The sequence below is a fragment of the Melospiza melodia genome, chromosome 15 (assembly GCF_035770615.1).
Source record: "Melospiza melodia melodia isolate bMelMel2 chromosome 15, bMelMel2.pri, whole genome shotgun sequence".
Taxonomy (NCBI): Eukaryota; Metazoa; Chordata; class Aves; order Passeriformes; family Passerellidae; genus Melospiza; species Melospiza melodia.
Genome location: NC_086208.1, coordinates 17,412,677 through 17,429,878, shown reverse-complemented (window position 1 = coordinate 17,429,878; position 17,202 = coordinate 17,412,677). Strand labels below are relative to the sequence as shown.

At 40.2% G+C, this 17,202-nt stretch overlaps 1 protein-coding gene across 4 annotated transcripts in view; it reads right to left on the bottom strand.

The window, feature by feature from the left end:
* Positions 1 to 17,202, bottom strand: part of MEF2A (myocyte enhancer factor 2A) — an 81,360-nt gene that overhangs the window by 63,360 nt on the left and 798 nt on the right. The window lies entirely within an intron of this gene.

Genomic DNA, 17,202 nt, shown 5'->3' with positions numbered 1-17,202 from the left:
CAGCAGGGAAAACACTAAATTTTATTAGGATTTTGCATAAGCAAGATTATATTCCATTAAAGAGATTATCCACTTTCTAATGTTGTCTTGATAGAGGACTTATGTGTGCCACTCTTCCCTGCTTATCATCTCCCAAATGGTGTCCTGCTAAATCTGCAGAAGGCACATAAGTGACACTTTAGCTCTTAAGCACAGATGATACCAAGACAGTCTGACAATATCACAGCACTGCCAAAATTTACAATTGTGGGCTTTCTTAAAGATTAAGTACCTGAGGATCAGATTGCTATTTTCAGATTTCATTTAGAATTTAATCTTTGGTCATCATGGCAGCAGAAAACTGAACTGTGGCAGCCAAATAAAACACTCCAAAAATTATGGTGGATTAAAAAAAAAAATCTAATTATTTTGGAATTCTATCTCTCTCACACTGATATGCAGAGACCTTGCTGCAGCATTCCAAATTTTGAGTTGGTTACATCCCAGTTATAAACTGAGTCTCTTTAGTTTTATAACATTTTATTTAATGAACAGAACTCTGAAAACATTCAGAGAAACGTTAACTTTTGAGAGCTTCTCTGTTTTATTCACTTGTATAAGATCACATGGTTACTAGACACATGCATGCTAAATATATTACATGCTACCATGGCAGCAGGTCAGTTCTGCACAAGCTGCTTGTATTAAATTTCTCCTGTAAGTGACATTAGACTTCAGCTCTGCTCCAGCACATATAGGAAGAGGCTTCACATTCCAAACTACCATCTGAAGGGGAAAACTATGCCAACACAGTACAAAGTATGCCTGTGCTACTTTAACCCATTTACTATTTTAACACACACACGCAAGCCTTGCATTTATGTTATCTATATTATGAATTTTTCAGATTCAAGACTCCAAAGCTAATGGCTTTGTCATAGTTTTTTGCTATGAAAATTTAAGGAAAAGGTCACACAATTATAGTCTATAATATGTGACATGTTCAGATTGATGAAACTGCAAACACTAAGTATCATTAACTGGGTAGGCTATTCAACTACATTTGAAATCTTTTACTGGTTTAATAAAACTGCCTGGATACACAGTAACTACTAGAACACATTTTAAATAAGCATCATTGCATATTGTTGTAACAATTTCAGAGCAGATGTTCTCCATAAAAGACAGTGATATATTAAAAAATCCCACATATTGTCTGTACATATACATTGACATGTCTAGAAATACACACACTGGCATATAAAAAGCACAAACAAATCTGAGTTGTCAAAATTAATGGAGCACACCCTAAAAATATTTCATCATCCTCTGTTAGAACGCTTTAATATGTCATACTACAAAGGGACACCACTGCAGAGAATGCCAGCACCATGGGGTAAGGAAGGCAAACTCTTCTAAAAGCAGCCTCTAGACCAACAGAGGATCAAGTATTCCACAGCCTCAGATTGGTGCCTTGGAGAATGCAAAGATAAAAGGGGAACAGACTTGATCACAGGGTCAGGAGAGGTTATCTGTATTCTGCTGGAGGAATATGCATTAATCCTCTTCTCTTCCTAAGCACAGAGGAAAGCCTAACTCCAACACTTATCAGTAAGGATGTAATCACAACAAGCTCCAGCTGACGTTGGAGGCAGGGGGAATCATTCAGACCTTTGGTAAATATTTAGGCAGCTAGCCCACATAAAAATCCTGGACTCTTGCTCCTCTAGTGCAACCATATCCACAGGGGGTGGGTGAAAGTTCTCACAGACCTACTTTAGCTGCAATTGCCTGTTTGCTGCAACCCACAAGCACATCCTGACACTGCTCCTCCTAAACAGAAATTTTGTGAGATGGTTCATAGTTGACTGATCTTCCCTTTCCATTGGTGGGGACAGCTGGAGACCAGACAGAACTACCAGCAGGCACCAGCTTACCCACAACAGAGATCTGCTGTGGGCATACCAAGAGAACAGGCTATGAACCAAGGTAGAGGTATGCCTGGATTTTGAGCAGATGATATTTTAAAGTAACTCATTATTCAGTCCTCCCTTAATTACTCTGCAGAGCACACCAGCATTTATCAAATAATACACTGTCACAAAGATACAGAATACCACATTTTTACAGAAGGAAATCATTTTAACACTTTTAATTTTATTCACCCAAAGGTTAAGCACCAAACTGTAAAATGTCTGCAGTATGGTCCTGATATATTGACCAGGTTTCATTTTGACATTAGAACTTCTGCTCTAAGGCACCATGCTGGAGGCACAAAATCATTTCTAATATAGGAGGCAGTTATTTTTTAGCAGGAGAAACACTTCTATTAGGTACCCAGAGAAGATGCATTCATGCAGTGTCACACATGAGCACATGACCGAGAGCCTTTATCCGGTCAAACAGCGTCACATGGACCAGGAGCTCACAGAGCAGAGCTGTGCCTGCAGCTCCAGCCGGAATCTGGGCCAGGGCTGCACTCCGGCTTTGTGTGCAGCTGCTGGGAGAGCGCCCCGCCCCCCGAGCCAGGGGAGCACCGAAGCTGTCGCTGCCAAGAGCAAAGGAAAAAATCCTCCTGGAGAAGCATTCCTCACCTCTGCAGAGCTGTCACTAACGTGAGCCTGGCTGAATTGCCACCTTCCAAACCTGGCATTTGACTTGCTGCTGCTCGAATATTTAAGCCATCCCTTTCCTACCTGCACCAGAGCTGAACCCATTTTTTCATTACATCTTATTTGGTATTTTTCCCACACTGATGACTAAAGAGGTGCAAACACTGTGACCTGCTATTAGCAAAGTCCCAGCACACCAGGAGCATTCAATAACTCACGCACACACTGGATTGCTTTCACAAACACACAGAACTAAACCCAAGAACTGCACTGATAAAGAAACCCCACAGAAAAGTCATGAAATAAGTGAACCAGTCTGCTGGCTCCATACAAAGACAAAACTAGGAATCTACAACTTGTCTACAGAAAACATATTTTTCATCTTTTTAAAGAACATGTTTCTGACTGCGCAATTAAAAAGCAGCTTCCAAATTTTATCAATACAGTAAAAACTAAAACTAAACACTGTTTCTTCTGTAAGCAAATAATATTAAGGTGCCTTACAATCTTACATATCACATGCAACAAGTTTTGACTAAGAAAAATAAATGCTCAATATTATATAAAGCACAAAAAAATCCCACTGACCTTGGTGAAGGACTTGGAATTAAATTATCTGCAGCTGTGAAGTGCTACAGGTTACTGTTACTTGAGAATCAAACAAAAACCATCAACAACAGGCAGAAATCAAAATCTATCCAACATGATTATCGACCAAAGTAGAGCTTGCATAATGTAAAACTAGGCAGATGCTCTGGCTTTCAGAGCAGATAATAATAGTTTTATTTCTCCAGAAGTGTTGGTACCTAATCAGTCAGTTTTGGAGCATCTGCTTTTCAAGACCCCAGGTGAAAAGAAGAAACAAAAATCTGTTACTGTAACATACCCAGCTGACAGATGTAGAATTGTATTCATGGAAACACTAAAAGCCATACCAGAAATGGAGGATATTAAGAAAAATAAAAATATATACTTGCCAAGAGTAGAACCCACTATATTTGCTTTCTCAGGAGAAAATACACCAGCACTTTAATAGGTAAATGTGCCAGAGAACTCACCCTCTACCCACCAGGAAGTGAAATGAAAGAAAGCCCAAAAAATAGCACAGAAAACAGAAGGGGGTGTGGTGGAAATACTTCTTGTTTACTGGCAACTATCTTAAAAAAATATACATATAGAGAATAAACAGCTGAAATCCAACATATTCACTCATCCAGATCATCACACCAAAAATCTCAGGCAACACAGCTTCAGCTGCTTGCAGCACTTGCTTTCAGCCAAGTCACACATCTCCCCACACCTCCTGTACTCCTGCCCTGTCTCACTGACACAGGACAGAGCTCAAGATTGTTCAGCTGCACCCAGGAGGGAGATGAAATTCAGGCATTTGCACAGGGCCAGCAAGGAATCCACTACTGCAAAGGCAAGGCACCAATCTAAATGTTCTCAAAGGCAAAAAAATACTCAAAACAAGGCAAATTCTGCCAATGCAGTAACATGCTGCTGATCTAATGGATTAGCAGGCAAGTTTGAGGTACTGAGGTCTTCCAGGTCACAATTTACACTTTTAATTCAACCTACAGGTATCAACTACAGAACTGGAAACCAACGCAAAAACACAGCACTTGCACTACAAAATTATTTATCTTTTTTTATCTTGCATATTTATAAATGGCAAGAGCTGATGGAAGTTGGACTTGGCAGAATACAACCCTCAGTTAAAGCTCTCAGAGTCAGGCATCCACTTGGTCAGGTCAAATTACAACAGGCAGAAAGTGCCACCATCACCCCCCAACCATTGCCACACCCCCAGACCTGTGTGCTGCACTTCAGAAGCCTCTGTCACACAAATACCCACATTAAATGAAATTATTACATCCCCTGTTTTTCCCAATTTGTTAAAGGCCATCTGAGCCAAATCCTTCTTAGAACAGAGACATCAATCTAGACCACAGACAAGTTCTGGAACTGTAAGTTTTATTGAAAGCCACAAGCTTCATTGTAGTTTAATCACCTAAATTAAATACATAAACAAGATTTCAGTTTTTAAAAGGATGACTAACTTAAATTTGCCACATTAATTTACTTTTGAAGGCACTCCATGCAGCAACACTTGCTACACCAAAAAACATTAGTATGTTCTCATAACACACAAAAAATGACCAAAACACATCTAATAAAGAAACAAATGGAAAAAGAGTAAAAGTTGGTGGGTGCTGTCATTTGCTTTACTGGAACACATCAAATAATTTCAGCACTGTTCCGCTCGAGATGTAAAGAAGAGCTGAGACAGGAATTCACAGCTTCAAACCACACGAGACCACGTGAGAAAATGCATCCACCTCAAAAAGCAGGTGCACTGCCATGCACATCTTGCTAGTGCAGAATCACAACTGAACATATTAACCCAGTTTCCCAAAGCCTTAATGATGACAAATATGACACTGAAAACATGTTCTTCATTAAGAAACAGGTTTGCCCCATTTAGGTGCTACAACTAACGAGCATTTTGTGAAATGATGGATTTTCAAGCCGGAGAGATAATGAGCTAAATGCTTTCTGCGAGCTATCCTAACATGCCACTGACTGGCACAGGTACCTTAAATGAGTTTAAAGGTGTCCTGTATGCATCTACCCAGCTACATTTATCAAACAGAGCTTTACTGTTGATCTCAGAGGGGATCTGAGCTCTGAGGGGATCACACAGACTACTTCCCCAAATTTGGACTAATCCAGAAGGCAGATCTAATGAGTAATATTTTTCCTATTATATTCCCCTTCAGTACAGTGCCCTGCCAAGTCTTTCAAATGACAGTGTTATTAAGCTAAGTCTAGGAAGGTACTGTACAGGAAAAATAGGCAAGGCCTGTGAATAGGATACACAGACCTCAGATGTGGTTGAAGGATCTTCTAGTTTAGATTTCATACATAAACTGCTTGAGACTAGCAAAAGAGCACTAGAACTCAGAAACACTTTTTAAAAATTTTCTTAAAATGGTATAGATATTATCATTCCTCATTATCCAAATGTCTCTGAGCATCTCCAGATCGAGTCCATCTCCCCACAGGCAGAAAATGAACCCCAGGCAGTAAGAAGGCTGAGACCAGAAATTGCAGAACAGCATCTCAACCCACTGCAACCTGAGAGTGGCAATCAAAGTGCAGATCTAAAGCTTTGTTCATTAGATTGAACAGTGAGACTTCAATATTTATTGTAGATCTAAAAGAGAAATGTACAGATTCACAAAGAATGACTGCACACATGCTCTCTAAACAATGCTAATCCAATTAGGTATCACTCATTTAGACAGATACATTTCTTTAATTATGCTCAAATTGTCTCCTATTGCTAAAATGAAAGTTAAATTATTTAATTTTGTATGTGAATACAGCAGAGGAGAAGGAGACAAAGACTTGGATTCAAAAGTCCTTGTGATTGCCAAAAGGGGAAAAAAGACTGTTCCCTACACACTCAGGAACCATTAAAACCCTTCAGCATTTTTTGCCAAACATGGTTTCACGTATTTTTTACAGCACTTCAAAAGGTTTTGCTAAGGCAACTTGTGTATTGACAATAATACAGGCACCACGCTGCATTATACAGAAGACAATAGCAAGATCTGAGTAATGTGTATTAAAGAAAACACATTCACTACCATGGGAACCCTGTCAGAATTCACCACTACTGCAAGTCATCCACAGGAAGCTTTTCTGTGCTAGACTTCCCCTCCTAATAATCTCTCCACTAATACCTCTAAGATATAAACATGAACATTACAGCACACAGGCAATGCCCTGGCCTGCAGCATTTTCATCTAAATTGGTCTAACAGACACAAGGAGACAGCAGAAAGAATTCCAGAATAAGATCTCCATCACTTACATCATCAGGACAGCCAAGGATTTCACTGGAACATTGACACTAATTCACTGAAAACTCATTGTAAGCACAGTTAATGAATGTGGGAGAAACCAGGGAAAAAAGAAAGGAAAAAGCCCAACTCCATACACACAACACAAAGAACCAAGCATTACAAGAAATCTCCCAAATCCCACTGAAGTTGACTTTATCTAAAGTAGCCTAGGAAGTTTCACTGGAATAAGTGGACCTTGTAAAGTATTTGTTACTAAGTTTTTAGTAACAAACTACACCAGACTAAAATCATGCCTAGACCAAGCTTTTGGGATCCACAGCTTAAACAGGAAGAGAAGCAAGTTCCCCCTCCCAGCCTCAGTTACAGTGCAACTCTATCTGCATGCATAAGGGCACCAGCAATTGCAACAAAATAAAACCAGAGTTAAACATTAAACTACACAGAGGACTTGCCTGGCTACAGCCACTTACAGAACAAGCTCAAGGAACACTGCAGCATATGCAAGACATTAATGTACAGTTAAAACTCCTTTTCTCAGCTCCTGCATGGAGGCAGAACATCAAATCCACCTGGAAGAAGAGCTCAAACATTACCAGAAGAATTTGGTTTTAACTATGTCTTGCGGAGTCCAAATTAGTTTTTCAATGAAGGTCTGCAAATTCAAATGTAACAAAAGCATCTCTCAGTAGATTGTTTTGCAGGGTTTGAGAGATGAAAATGCAGAACCTGGAAGTGTAAACACAGAAGTTTCATCAGACTCCAGAATGAACAGGTATCAAGCCAAAGAAAGCAAACCTTCCCTAAAAAGCATTTTACACATAGAAATAACAGAACTAAATTTTCTCCTGGAAGTCAAGACTAGCCAGTATTGGAGTGCCCTAGAATGAGCCACTATTTCAACAAATAGTGAGCTGTGAAATGCTGAAATCCATTTTTAATCAACAAAAAAAAAAAAAAGCATGGTAATGGCACATAAGTTTAGGGAGTTTATGAATTTCAGAAAAAATGCTCCTCTACTGAAATCTAAAGAAAGGGACAGAAAATACAAAACAAATCACATGCAACATCCTGAATGTACTGTAGATCAAGCTCCTTTCCCTGCATAGTAACAAGAAACAAAAAGTATTCTAATCCCTTGTTCAAGATTGTAGCAACCACAATAGCAACTGCAGCAGCAGCTTTTCCAAGAAAGGCATTTTAAATGTGGAGTTTACCCCTCAGAACTGGTGCACCTACAACAATCTTCATAACACATGCAATTGTGCCCTTATCTAAATTTGTATTTGTCTAGAGAGAGGGAAATGAAGCCAGAAGACAAGACAATTACAGAAAGTATGGAACCCAGAGATACAGTCTCAAGGAAGTATAAATGTTAATGGTCGGACACTGCAAACTTTAAAGGTCTCAGACCTGAAACACTGGTAAGCCTGAACCAAGGCATCTGAGGTAAAATGATTCTCTCTGAAGTGTGAGCTGATAAACACAGCCAGACACTAAAGCTACAAATATAAAAAAGAACCCAAGGAAAGGAACTCAACTGGAACTTTTTTTTTTTTTTTGTTACCATTCCATTTGTATCTTGGTTGAAACCAAAGAGAAGCTGCTTTCTAGTTACTTGATCAGGCTGTTGCCAAATTCCTGAAGGAAAACGTGTAAATCCTAGCACAGGTGAGCCGAATCATTCACGTTCAAGGTCCACTTCTATCTTCAAAAGATTTTCACCTACTCCTCCCTTCCTGCCGAGTGGCCCAAGCACTGACACATCTCTGTGGCTGACAGCTGTGACTGGGGCTGGGCTGGCCCGGCATTGTCCCAATACTGCCACCAGATCAGACTATTTTAAGATAAGCTAATTATGCCACTGAAAAATCTTCTAAGCCACTAAGACTAAGCAGAGGAGACCACGAAGAATTAAAAGCAGAGAAGCACAGGTTAGACAGAAGCAAGAACTGTGATCTCAGCTCTTGCAGATAAGCCTGCAGGATTCCTTGTCAGATTGCAACTCTGAATTTTAGGCTGTGCTTACTTTCTCCTGCTTCTACAGTCCTAACAAGCACAAAAGGAACTTCACACAAAAGGCTGCTGCTCCTTACACATTCAGAAAATTAGTCATTCAAGCCTTAGAAAAACAACACACCAAGGCCTTTGTGGTTTTCGTGTAGGCATTATCTACATGCATGCAAGACAGCTACAGAAACCAACTTAGGTGCCTTAAAACAAACAGATCTGAAGGAAAATCCTCAATCAGGATTTTGTTGCACAGAAAGATTTCAAGAAGTTTATTAGATCATCTTCTCATTAACATTTCATTCAAGGACTCAATGACTGAAAAGCAGGTAAAAACTTCTTTTGAGAACTACTCAGCCAGTACCCAGCAATATTTTGATAGGTTTTATTCCAGAACAATTCAGCCCTTAAAAAAAAAAAAAAAAAAAAAAAAAAAAAAAAAAAAAAAAAAAAAAAAAAAAAACTTGTTAAAAAAATTGGATCCAGAAAGTCCTACATAAAGCACAGATATGAGCATCACATAAACTATCTTCCCATACACTTATAAGCAGGCCTCATCAAAGTGAAGATATATTTATTTGCTGAATGAATGAATTCCAGCCTAACATGATATTTAGAACAAATCAAATACATTAAAACCAAAGCAAATTAAGAAACTGAATGCAGTTTTAAATCACCCTAACTTTAAGTTTTATCTTAATAAAATTAAATAAAAACACTTAAAATAAGAGTTTGCTAATATTAGACTAGAGCATCATCAATGATGGCATTAAAACCCTGAAGACAGAACTATTTCCACAGCTTTATCACTTTTTTAATAAAATGAGGTTTACTTGACCACAGTCTATTCTCCCTCATTAATGGTTTCTGATTATATTGGTCGCTTTCAGCCAAGTGCTATAGCAAATGCATCGATTATTTCTGAGATTTCCCAAAAGTGCTGCAGAATTTTTGACCTGGCATTAGCAGAGAAGCCCTGGGCAGAGCAGAGCCCTGCGGTGCCCAGAGGCAGCAGGTCCTGGGGGATGCTGGGGCAGTCAGGAGGCCCCTGTATTCAGCCTGGCCACAGCTGGCACACACTTAACATATGTGGAGAACTAAACAGAAACACACTGAAAAGAGGGGGCACTCTAAAAGATCAGGGAATAACAGAAAAGTTGAAAAATAAGGGAAATGAAAATTCTCCAGGTTTTATTATTTACAAAATCACTTCTTTACTATTACAGTTTGGACTACTTTTAAATGTACTTCCACCATTTCTCCATATTTTAATAACATAAATGAAATCGGCTACGGAATACAGAATAAAAATTTTCATATACGCACTGTCTTTGTTCTTCCCTCTTCCCCATACCATGCTCCTCAGCAACCCAGCCATAGAGCTGGAATCCTTTTATCTCATGCAATCACACTGGTTACGCTCGCCTAGAGCCAGTGTTAACAGGACGGTCTACAGATCCTTTAATGACTTCCATCTCCCCCGAGACAAAAACTAGGTGGTGAAAAGAATAAAACAAAAAGGCAGCAAGACCCAATGGCACCCAGGAGTCCCGCCGGGTTGGCTGCAGCCCGGCTCGCTCTGAAGCGGTTCCTCGGTCCGCGGCAGGAGCCGATGGCTCCGCTCACCCGCGGCCCGGCCGAGCCCCCGGGGCTGCACGGGCACGCCGGCATCACCAGAGGGAGCTGCGGGGGCTCCGACGGGGCCGCACCGGGGATCGGGGCTCGGATCGCAGCTCCTCACCCGGGGCCAGTCCTGCCCTCAGCTTGGGAAAAAAGCAGCTTTGGCTTGAGTCTCTTTGTAGGAACCTTCCGATCCCCTCTCAAGGGAATGACTCTGTCACTTCCTGCAGGAATCTGGTGCAAGTTTTACATAAGCACTTTGTGCTAACACTCGACCGGTTGTAAATACGTGTGTGACAATAACAGGACTAGTTCAGGGCAGCCTCAGGAGAGAAGTGTAGAAACAAGGATGTCACCACTAGGCTTAACTCGGCAGGACGGGAGTCCAGCTCCTCAGCAAAACCACGAGGGGAAAGCTACGACCAGGCCCGGGGTGTGCGGGGCGCTGAGGGCAGGCCGGGATCCGCAGGGACACGGACCGGGAGCAGCGCGGGGATCGCTGCGGACACCGGGCCACACCGCACCCACCGGGAGCCCTGCGGAGATCAGCCTGGGGACACAGCCCGGAGTCACCGCGAGCATCACACCGCCACGGCAGGACACAGCTGGAATCTGCAGCTCTCCCATTACCGCTTCACCTCCTGAACAAACCCTCGGTCCTCTACGGTACTTTCCTCCTATTTTGCATACGGCACCTAAATGACTCCAATAATGAGGAACATTCCGTTTTAAAATCCAGAATTTCCAATCGTTTCAACACCACATTTTACTAGTTTATCGAAGATACTGAGTTACCAGTGATAAATAGAAACACTGACCATTAGCTTTTTCCTTTTTCTAGGGAAAAAAATATAATTTATCAATTAAGATAATTCTTGTTGTTTCTGCCCTCCTCAAATTTCATCTCGTATTAAACCCAATACAAAGCCTGGAGAGTCGTCTTAGATTTCTCTGTGCTTCCCTAAGAACAAGTGCTTTCTACATGATTTTGTAATACAGATTTTATAAAATAGTTTTTAAATTTCAGTTGTTCCAATTGATAATTTTTCCTTTTTTTTTAACAGCTGTTCAGGTTGGCAGTTTTTATATTTGTGACAAAGGAAACAACGAGCACCTATTTAAAACTCATGATTATTTTATGACATCCACAGCCATTCCATGTTCCACATGCTCCTCGGGAATTTTCAGGGCATTTGTGTTCATAATTACAACTTCTGCACATCACCCATATTCCATATCTCCAATATTCAACAAATTCTTGCTTCCATCAACTGACCACATCTCTCTTCAGCAATCCATGACTTTGTCTCCTTCCCCTGAAGGAGGAGTTCTAATTTAGTGCTTCCTAATGGAAACCATTAATATTTTTACTGCTGGCACTTTTTTCATAGCCCAACATCTCTCCAAGCAAAGATCTTCACATACATTTCAATGACAAAAATTTAAGACGCCACCATTTGGAATGCTATGAACAAAGATAACAAGAACAACAAGAAGACAAAACATTAAAAACCCCAACACTCAAAAGAAACACAAGAGGATATTAACAAAGTCTCTCAGAGGAAATCCTTCTCCTGCACTCAAAAGCTTCAAATCCCTGAAGTCAACTATTCAAGTAAATATGTGTATTATTAAACTCAGACTAACAAACATAATTTGACAGCCTATAGGCTCAAAAATTGTAGAAGAAAGCGCTTTTCCTTTTTTGTGGGCATCAAATGAAACAAATTATCTTGTGCTGTACCTCTGACTTCCCCTCCTTCACCCTGAAACCAAGGGGATTCTGAATATAAATTTAAGACACCTGACTTAATTAAAACCTCATACCATTACACAATAATTTCAACAGCTTCAAGGAAAAATAAAAATTCTGAAAATTTCAGTTTATTACCCTCAGTGCCTGACAAGATAATAAAAGAACAATGATGATGGAACATCCCCTTTTCTCAAACACTCTCAGAAGACTCATTGCTTTGAAAGCTCACACTGGAAGAAGCAACATTTTAAAACTGCTCTATACACCAAATTATTAGCAGTCATTCTTGTCAGCTCACAGCTTTTAAAACAGGATGCATGCACTCATATCAGGAAGAGGCAGTTGCTTGTGAAAGAATGATACCAAAACCAAGATGTCCCTCATGCTGATAACCTCATACAACGCATCTGAGCTATACCATACAAGTTTTCCACATGACGGTCTATTAAATACAATTCAAAACATCTGGAGAAAGACAACCACTTAAAAACAGTCACTTTCTTTGATATCTGAGGGGGGGAGGGGGAATATTACAACTTTTTTTTCTCAGCTCTTGGACTCAATTATTGCAGATTTGGTGTGATACAGGGTGTAAAGTCACATTATCCTGACAGCTTCCATAAGTTTCTCTACTGGACACTGCCAAGACAAGGCTGTTGTGCCCTTTGTGACCCCTCACCTTTAGGACATGTGTGTGCATCTGAGCCCCTGAAGGTTCAGCCTCTTGCTTACTCTCTTCTCTTCCAACTGTTTCTAATTCTTCCATATCATAAAGAACACTAAAACAATCTCCTCTGAATTCTGTTTCTCAATTCTGTATGCCACAACCCTCAAGAAAGAAATGTGTAACAGCACAGCCCCAGCACAGCTCAGTTACAGACATGCTTACACAATTATACAGCTAAAAGTTTAATAATTTAATCCCCTTGACCTTCCAAACACGAAGTGATCACACAAAACTAAAAGATCAGGCCTGTGTATATTGGTATGAAACCTCAGCTCTGGTCCTGACCACAGCCTGCAAGTGTCACTGCACGTACAGATGACACATCTGCTTTACATATTCTCACAGGTCTATGGTGAGCTTGCAAACAATAAAAACAACACCAGTCCAGTCCATGAAATCCTAAATTACAGTATCAGAAGCAATCTGGTTTTCAAAAGAAACTGAGTTACACAAACACTCAAGGAGATTTGAAATAAATGGGAAAAAATCCTTCTTCACCTCTATTATCATCATAAAAGTATCACGAGCACAAACCCATCCATCCTACACACCCACTCCTAGGTGATCTCTGACCATGACACATTTCTCTCTGAGTCAATTTGCTCCTGATTAGAAAAAAAGGAAAAGCTGCTTTGTCATCAGTGCCTGGTGCACAGACACCTACAGCAAGCACCTTTCCACGACTCAGCTTGGTGCTAATTCCCAGCACCTACTTTCTATCTTGCTGTACTTCAAACAGGCATGCAACAATTCTCAGCAGCTCCTAGAGAAATCACAGAGCAATGCAGAACACATTTTCAAGTTTCCAGGTTGGCCCATAAGGACTTTGCCAGAATTCAAAAGCTCTCCAGGGACAGAGGCAAATATAACTGGGAGACCTACCTAATTAAGCATCACTAACATTTTGAATATAAAGTAGTTAATTCCCTGAAAAATAATTCAATTAATCACACTCTTATTAAGAGGGATGTATTTTCTTCTGATCATAGAGGCATGCTTGTACTGCTACCACACATGGAACAAAAAGCAAAGTGCTCCCACAGAAAAGGTTCTGCATTCCCCTGCACTACAATTTTGAAAAAGACTGGTCACAAAATTTAGCCTGCCTTATTCTAATAAAATTCCTTCCTAATTCTTCACTGTAGACACACATTAAGAATAAAATCAGAAAATATATAAATATATATAAATATATATTCTATGTATAATTTAAAATATTCTAACTAGGTGATTATCTTGGACAGGCAGGGGTGAAATCTCAGGAACAGAGGAGTCTTGCAAGACATTAATTCCTCTTTAGTGTCAAATAGAAATGAGAGCACACAATACAGGGGTTTATATTTCTAAAGAAAGTTATATATTAAATATACAGAAATCTAGAAACATTGCTGCAGAACAATTAAACAGAAGCCAAAACAATACCATTGATTTAAAAAAAACATCAATGCCTTAATATGGAGGAAAAAAATTTCTTCTTTTCAACTCCCTAAGCAGCAACTTGAAAGATCAAGTGTTAAAATAAAGAAAGCACCAGATGAGGGGAGTGGTCAGAGGTAGAAATCTAGATCAGATGCTTACTTTCAAATAAATGAAGCAGAATCTCTTATTGCAGATAGGAGTCATTATTTATGAGCTGGTGCTGTGCCTCAGAACACATGCAGGGGGAGGGGAACTGTCCTCTCACACAGGCTGGGCTCCACTCTCAGTCATCCCACTCTGTCCTCTTACACTGGACACTGCATCAGGGACCTCAGATGTATTTTCATCAGCTGTCCAAAAAAAATTCCTCAAGTTTTTTACTGGAAGGCCAACAAAGCTAACTCGGGGGAGAAGTGAAAGAATGTCTTGTGTCATCTCCCAAACCACCTTGCAAACATCCAGGGAAAGAGCAGCCTTTAGTTATTTCACATCTGACTGCACCTTGAACCACGGGGATTCTGAGTACAAATGTAAGGCCCCTAAATGAAAACCTCATAGCATTACACACCTTCAAAGTCCTTACTGACTCCAGTGGCAGGAGCAAGAGTTAAACCATCCATCCCCTCATCAGCAGCACCTCAGTGACCTGACAAAGCCATCCAGGCATCACTGCTCACCTTGCAGGGCACAGGAAGGCACAGCAGCAAAAGGGAGTGCTGTGTTTATATCCCCTGGGTACTGAAGGAACCAAACCTGAACACAAAGCACCAAATTCACCCATATTATCACAGACAGAGATTCTGACTTTTGTTCCATTTGATCCGTTGAAGAACACATTATTACACATGTGAAATAATGTCTTTCCAACACAATAAATGTGAAACCTTAAAGTGATTTGTGCATTAAGAAGCACATCCATTGCCACAGGATGTTCCAATTAATTCAAAGGAAGATTCGTTGCAATGAGAAGGAGAAGGAGATCCCAGTGCTTTGCACACATTTCCAGGCTGCTGTCAGGACTGAGTAGGCCTAAAGCCCAAGGTTTACCAGAATATTTAGTCCTTTAAAAATAAAAAATTAAGAATTTGGTGAGGCGAGTAAAATGTGCTAATGGTAATTTTTAGAAAACATATACTTTTAGAAATTCAACTAAACCCCACAGACCTCTCTCAAGCTAGGCATAACAAACCACAGTTATAACTAATTCAAGATATTCCTTATTTAGGAAAAAAAGTTGCCAAAGTGATACAGATTTGCTCATTACACAGCATTAAACTACACTTCTTTCAGTACTCTGGAGAACTAATCAGCTGTGTTTTGTTGGGAGAGCATGGCTGGGAGCAGGCAAGGTAGCATGGCATTGTTCACAGAGCAGAGTGGTGCCTCCAGGCTCTCTGAAGCAGCACTTGGGCCCAGAATATACAGAATGACATCAACAAGTTATCTGAGAAACGTGGCCAACATTCTAAAATAAACCCATAAAATCTCTGCTGCCCGCATTAACCAGTTTAAGGTGAACCACACACACTTCAGCTCAGAGGTTCCTAAATAAGATGAGTCTTCTGCCATAATGAGCTGGTTTGTTCTCCAGAATTATTTCAAGTTTTCATGCAGCCATGTCCTCCTCATTGTGCTAGTCCAACATGACTCAATTTCTCTAAGTTCATAAAACTCAATGTTCGCTTTCTTCTCCATCTGTGGTTTCCCAGAGAAAGAAACTCACATTCTAGTGCTGTAAAAGCAGGGATCTGCACACAGGCACAGCATTCCATGGCAGCGCTCGCTCAGAGGTGAGCAGTGACCACATCGGTTCAAACACACCGAGAAAACAGAGCAGGACAAGCCAAGAGCCAAAGAGCTGAGGCGTTCCCACCACCCTCTGCAAATGTCTGCTCACAACCAACCCCAGGAACGCTGCAACGCTCAGCTGCCTCAGAGAAGGAGTTCCGTGCACACCAGAGCTGTCCCTGACACTGAGGGATTCTCCCCCTCTGCCCCTGCACGGGGACCACGCCAGCTCCAGATGTGGGAGAGAATCACGGAGGAGAGAAATAACTGACCAGGGCACTGGGCTATTTTCTTTATGAAATTCCAAACTGAATGTCCTCAGTCAAAAAAGGCTCATCTCCAGCTGCACAGCACCATCATAATCCCTTAATATCTTGACAATTTGTTCCATTCTCTTATTTTTGATTTGCTGGCTTAACAAGTATAGAATTTTAAAATATCATTGAATAATGATACCCTTTAGTGAACAAAGGCACCGACATTACATCCTTTATTATAATTTATTATAATCCCTCTAAATTATGTAATTGAATAACATGTCATTTTGCACATATTCTAACACCTCAATGAAAAAAAATAGTTTAAATGAGAAACTTCACACTTCTCCCCCAAATGCAAATCACCTGTAAGATAGGAGGAAAAAAACCTAAATATTACATTCTCATACGTAAAAGGCATTTTAAATAATTTCAAATAGAGACAGAATAGATGACAGGAATGTTGCCCTGACATCTTTTGCACAGGTATTTCAATACCAGATACCAATAAGAAGACACCAGAATTATCTAACAAAATATAGCTGGCTACTTCTTAAAAAAAAAAAAAAAAAAATTGCATAAGGAACAATTGTGTGTAGACAGTTCACATAATAAAGGTTGAAAGCTCATAGCCCTCTTCATGTTAGATAAAAACTTCCCAGACTGTAAAAACGGTTTAAAATAAATACATTTACATTATCAATTCCATACCAAACCACTTTATTTTCCTTACTACTGTTTACAAATTATTCCTTTTCCTTCCTCCTTTGTACTTCCCAAAACCCCTTTCCCCCACCGCTCATAACAATTTTAGTCGTTGTATGGCTATGGGACACAATGTTTTTACACTAAACAATTTTTAAAAACCCTCTTCTTAAATGATCTCTTTTTTCCCCTACACAACTCCAATTTCTCAACTCTAAAATTAATCACCTGTCAAACAAGGCACTATGGTCAGTTTTTCTGAGCAATTCCACTCTCCTCGCCGCTTAGCATCTCAAAAGCAGGTAAAAATTTATTGTTAAAGACAGCTCCATAAACTTAAAAAAATTAGTCTTCCCAGTCAGCAGCGGACCAGTCCTTTTTCCTCACGACTTCTGCCGCCGAACACAGAATCCTGCCGGCAGCACAACCCCGCTGTACCTTCAGCCTTCTCCCCCCGG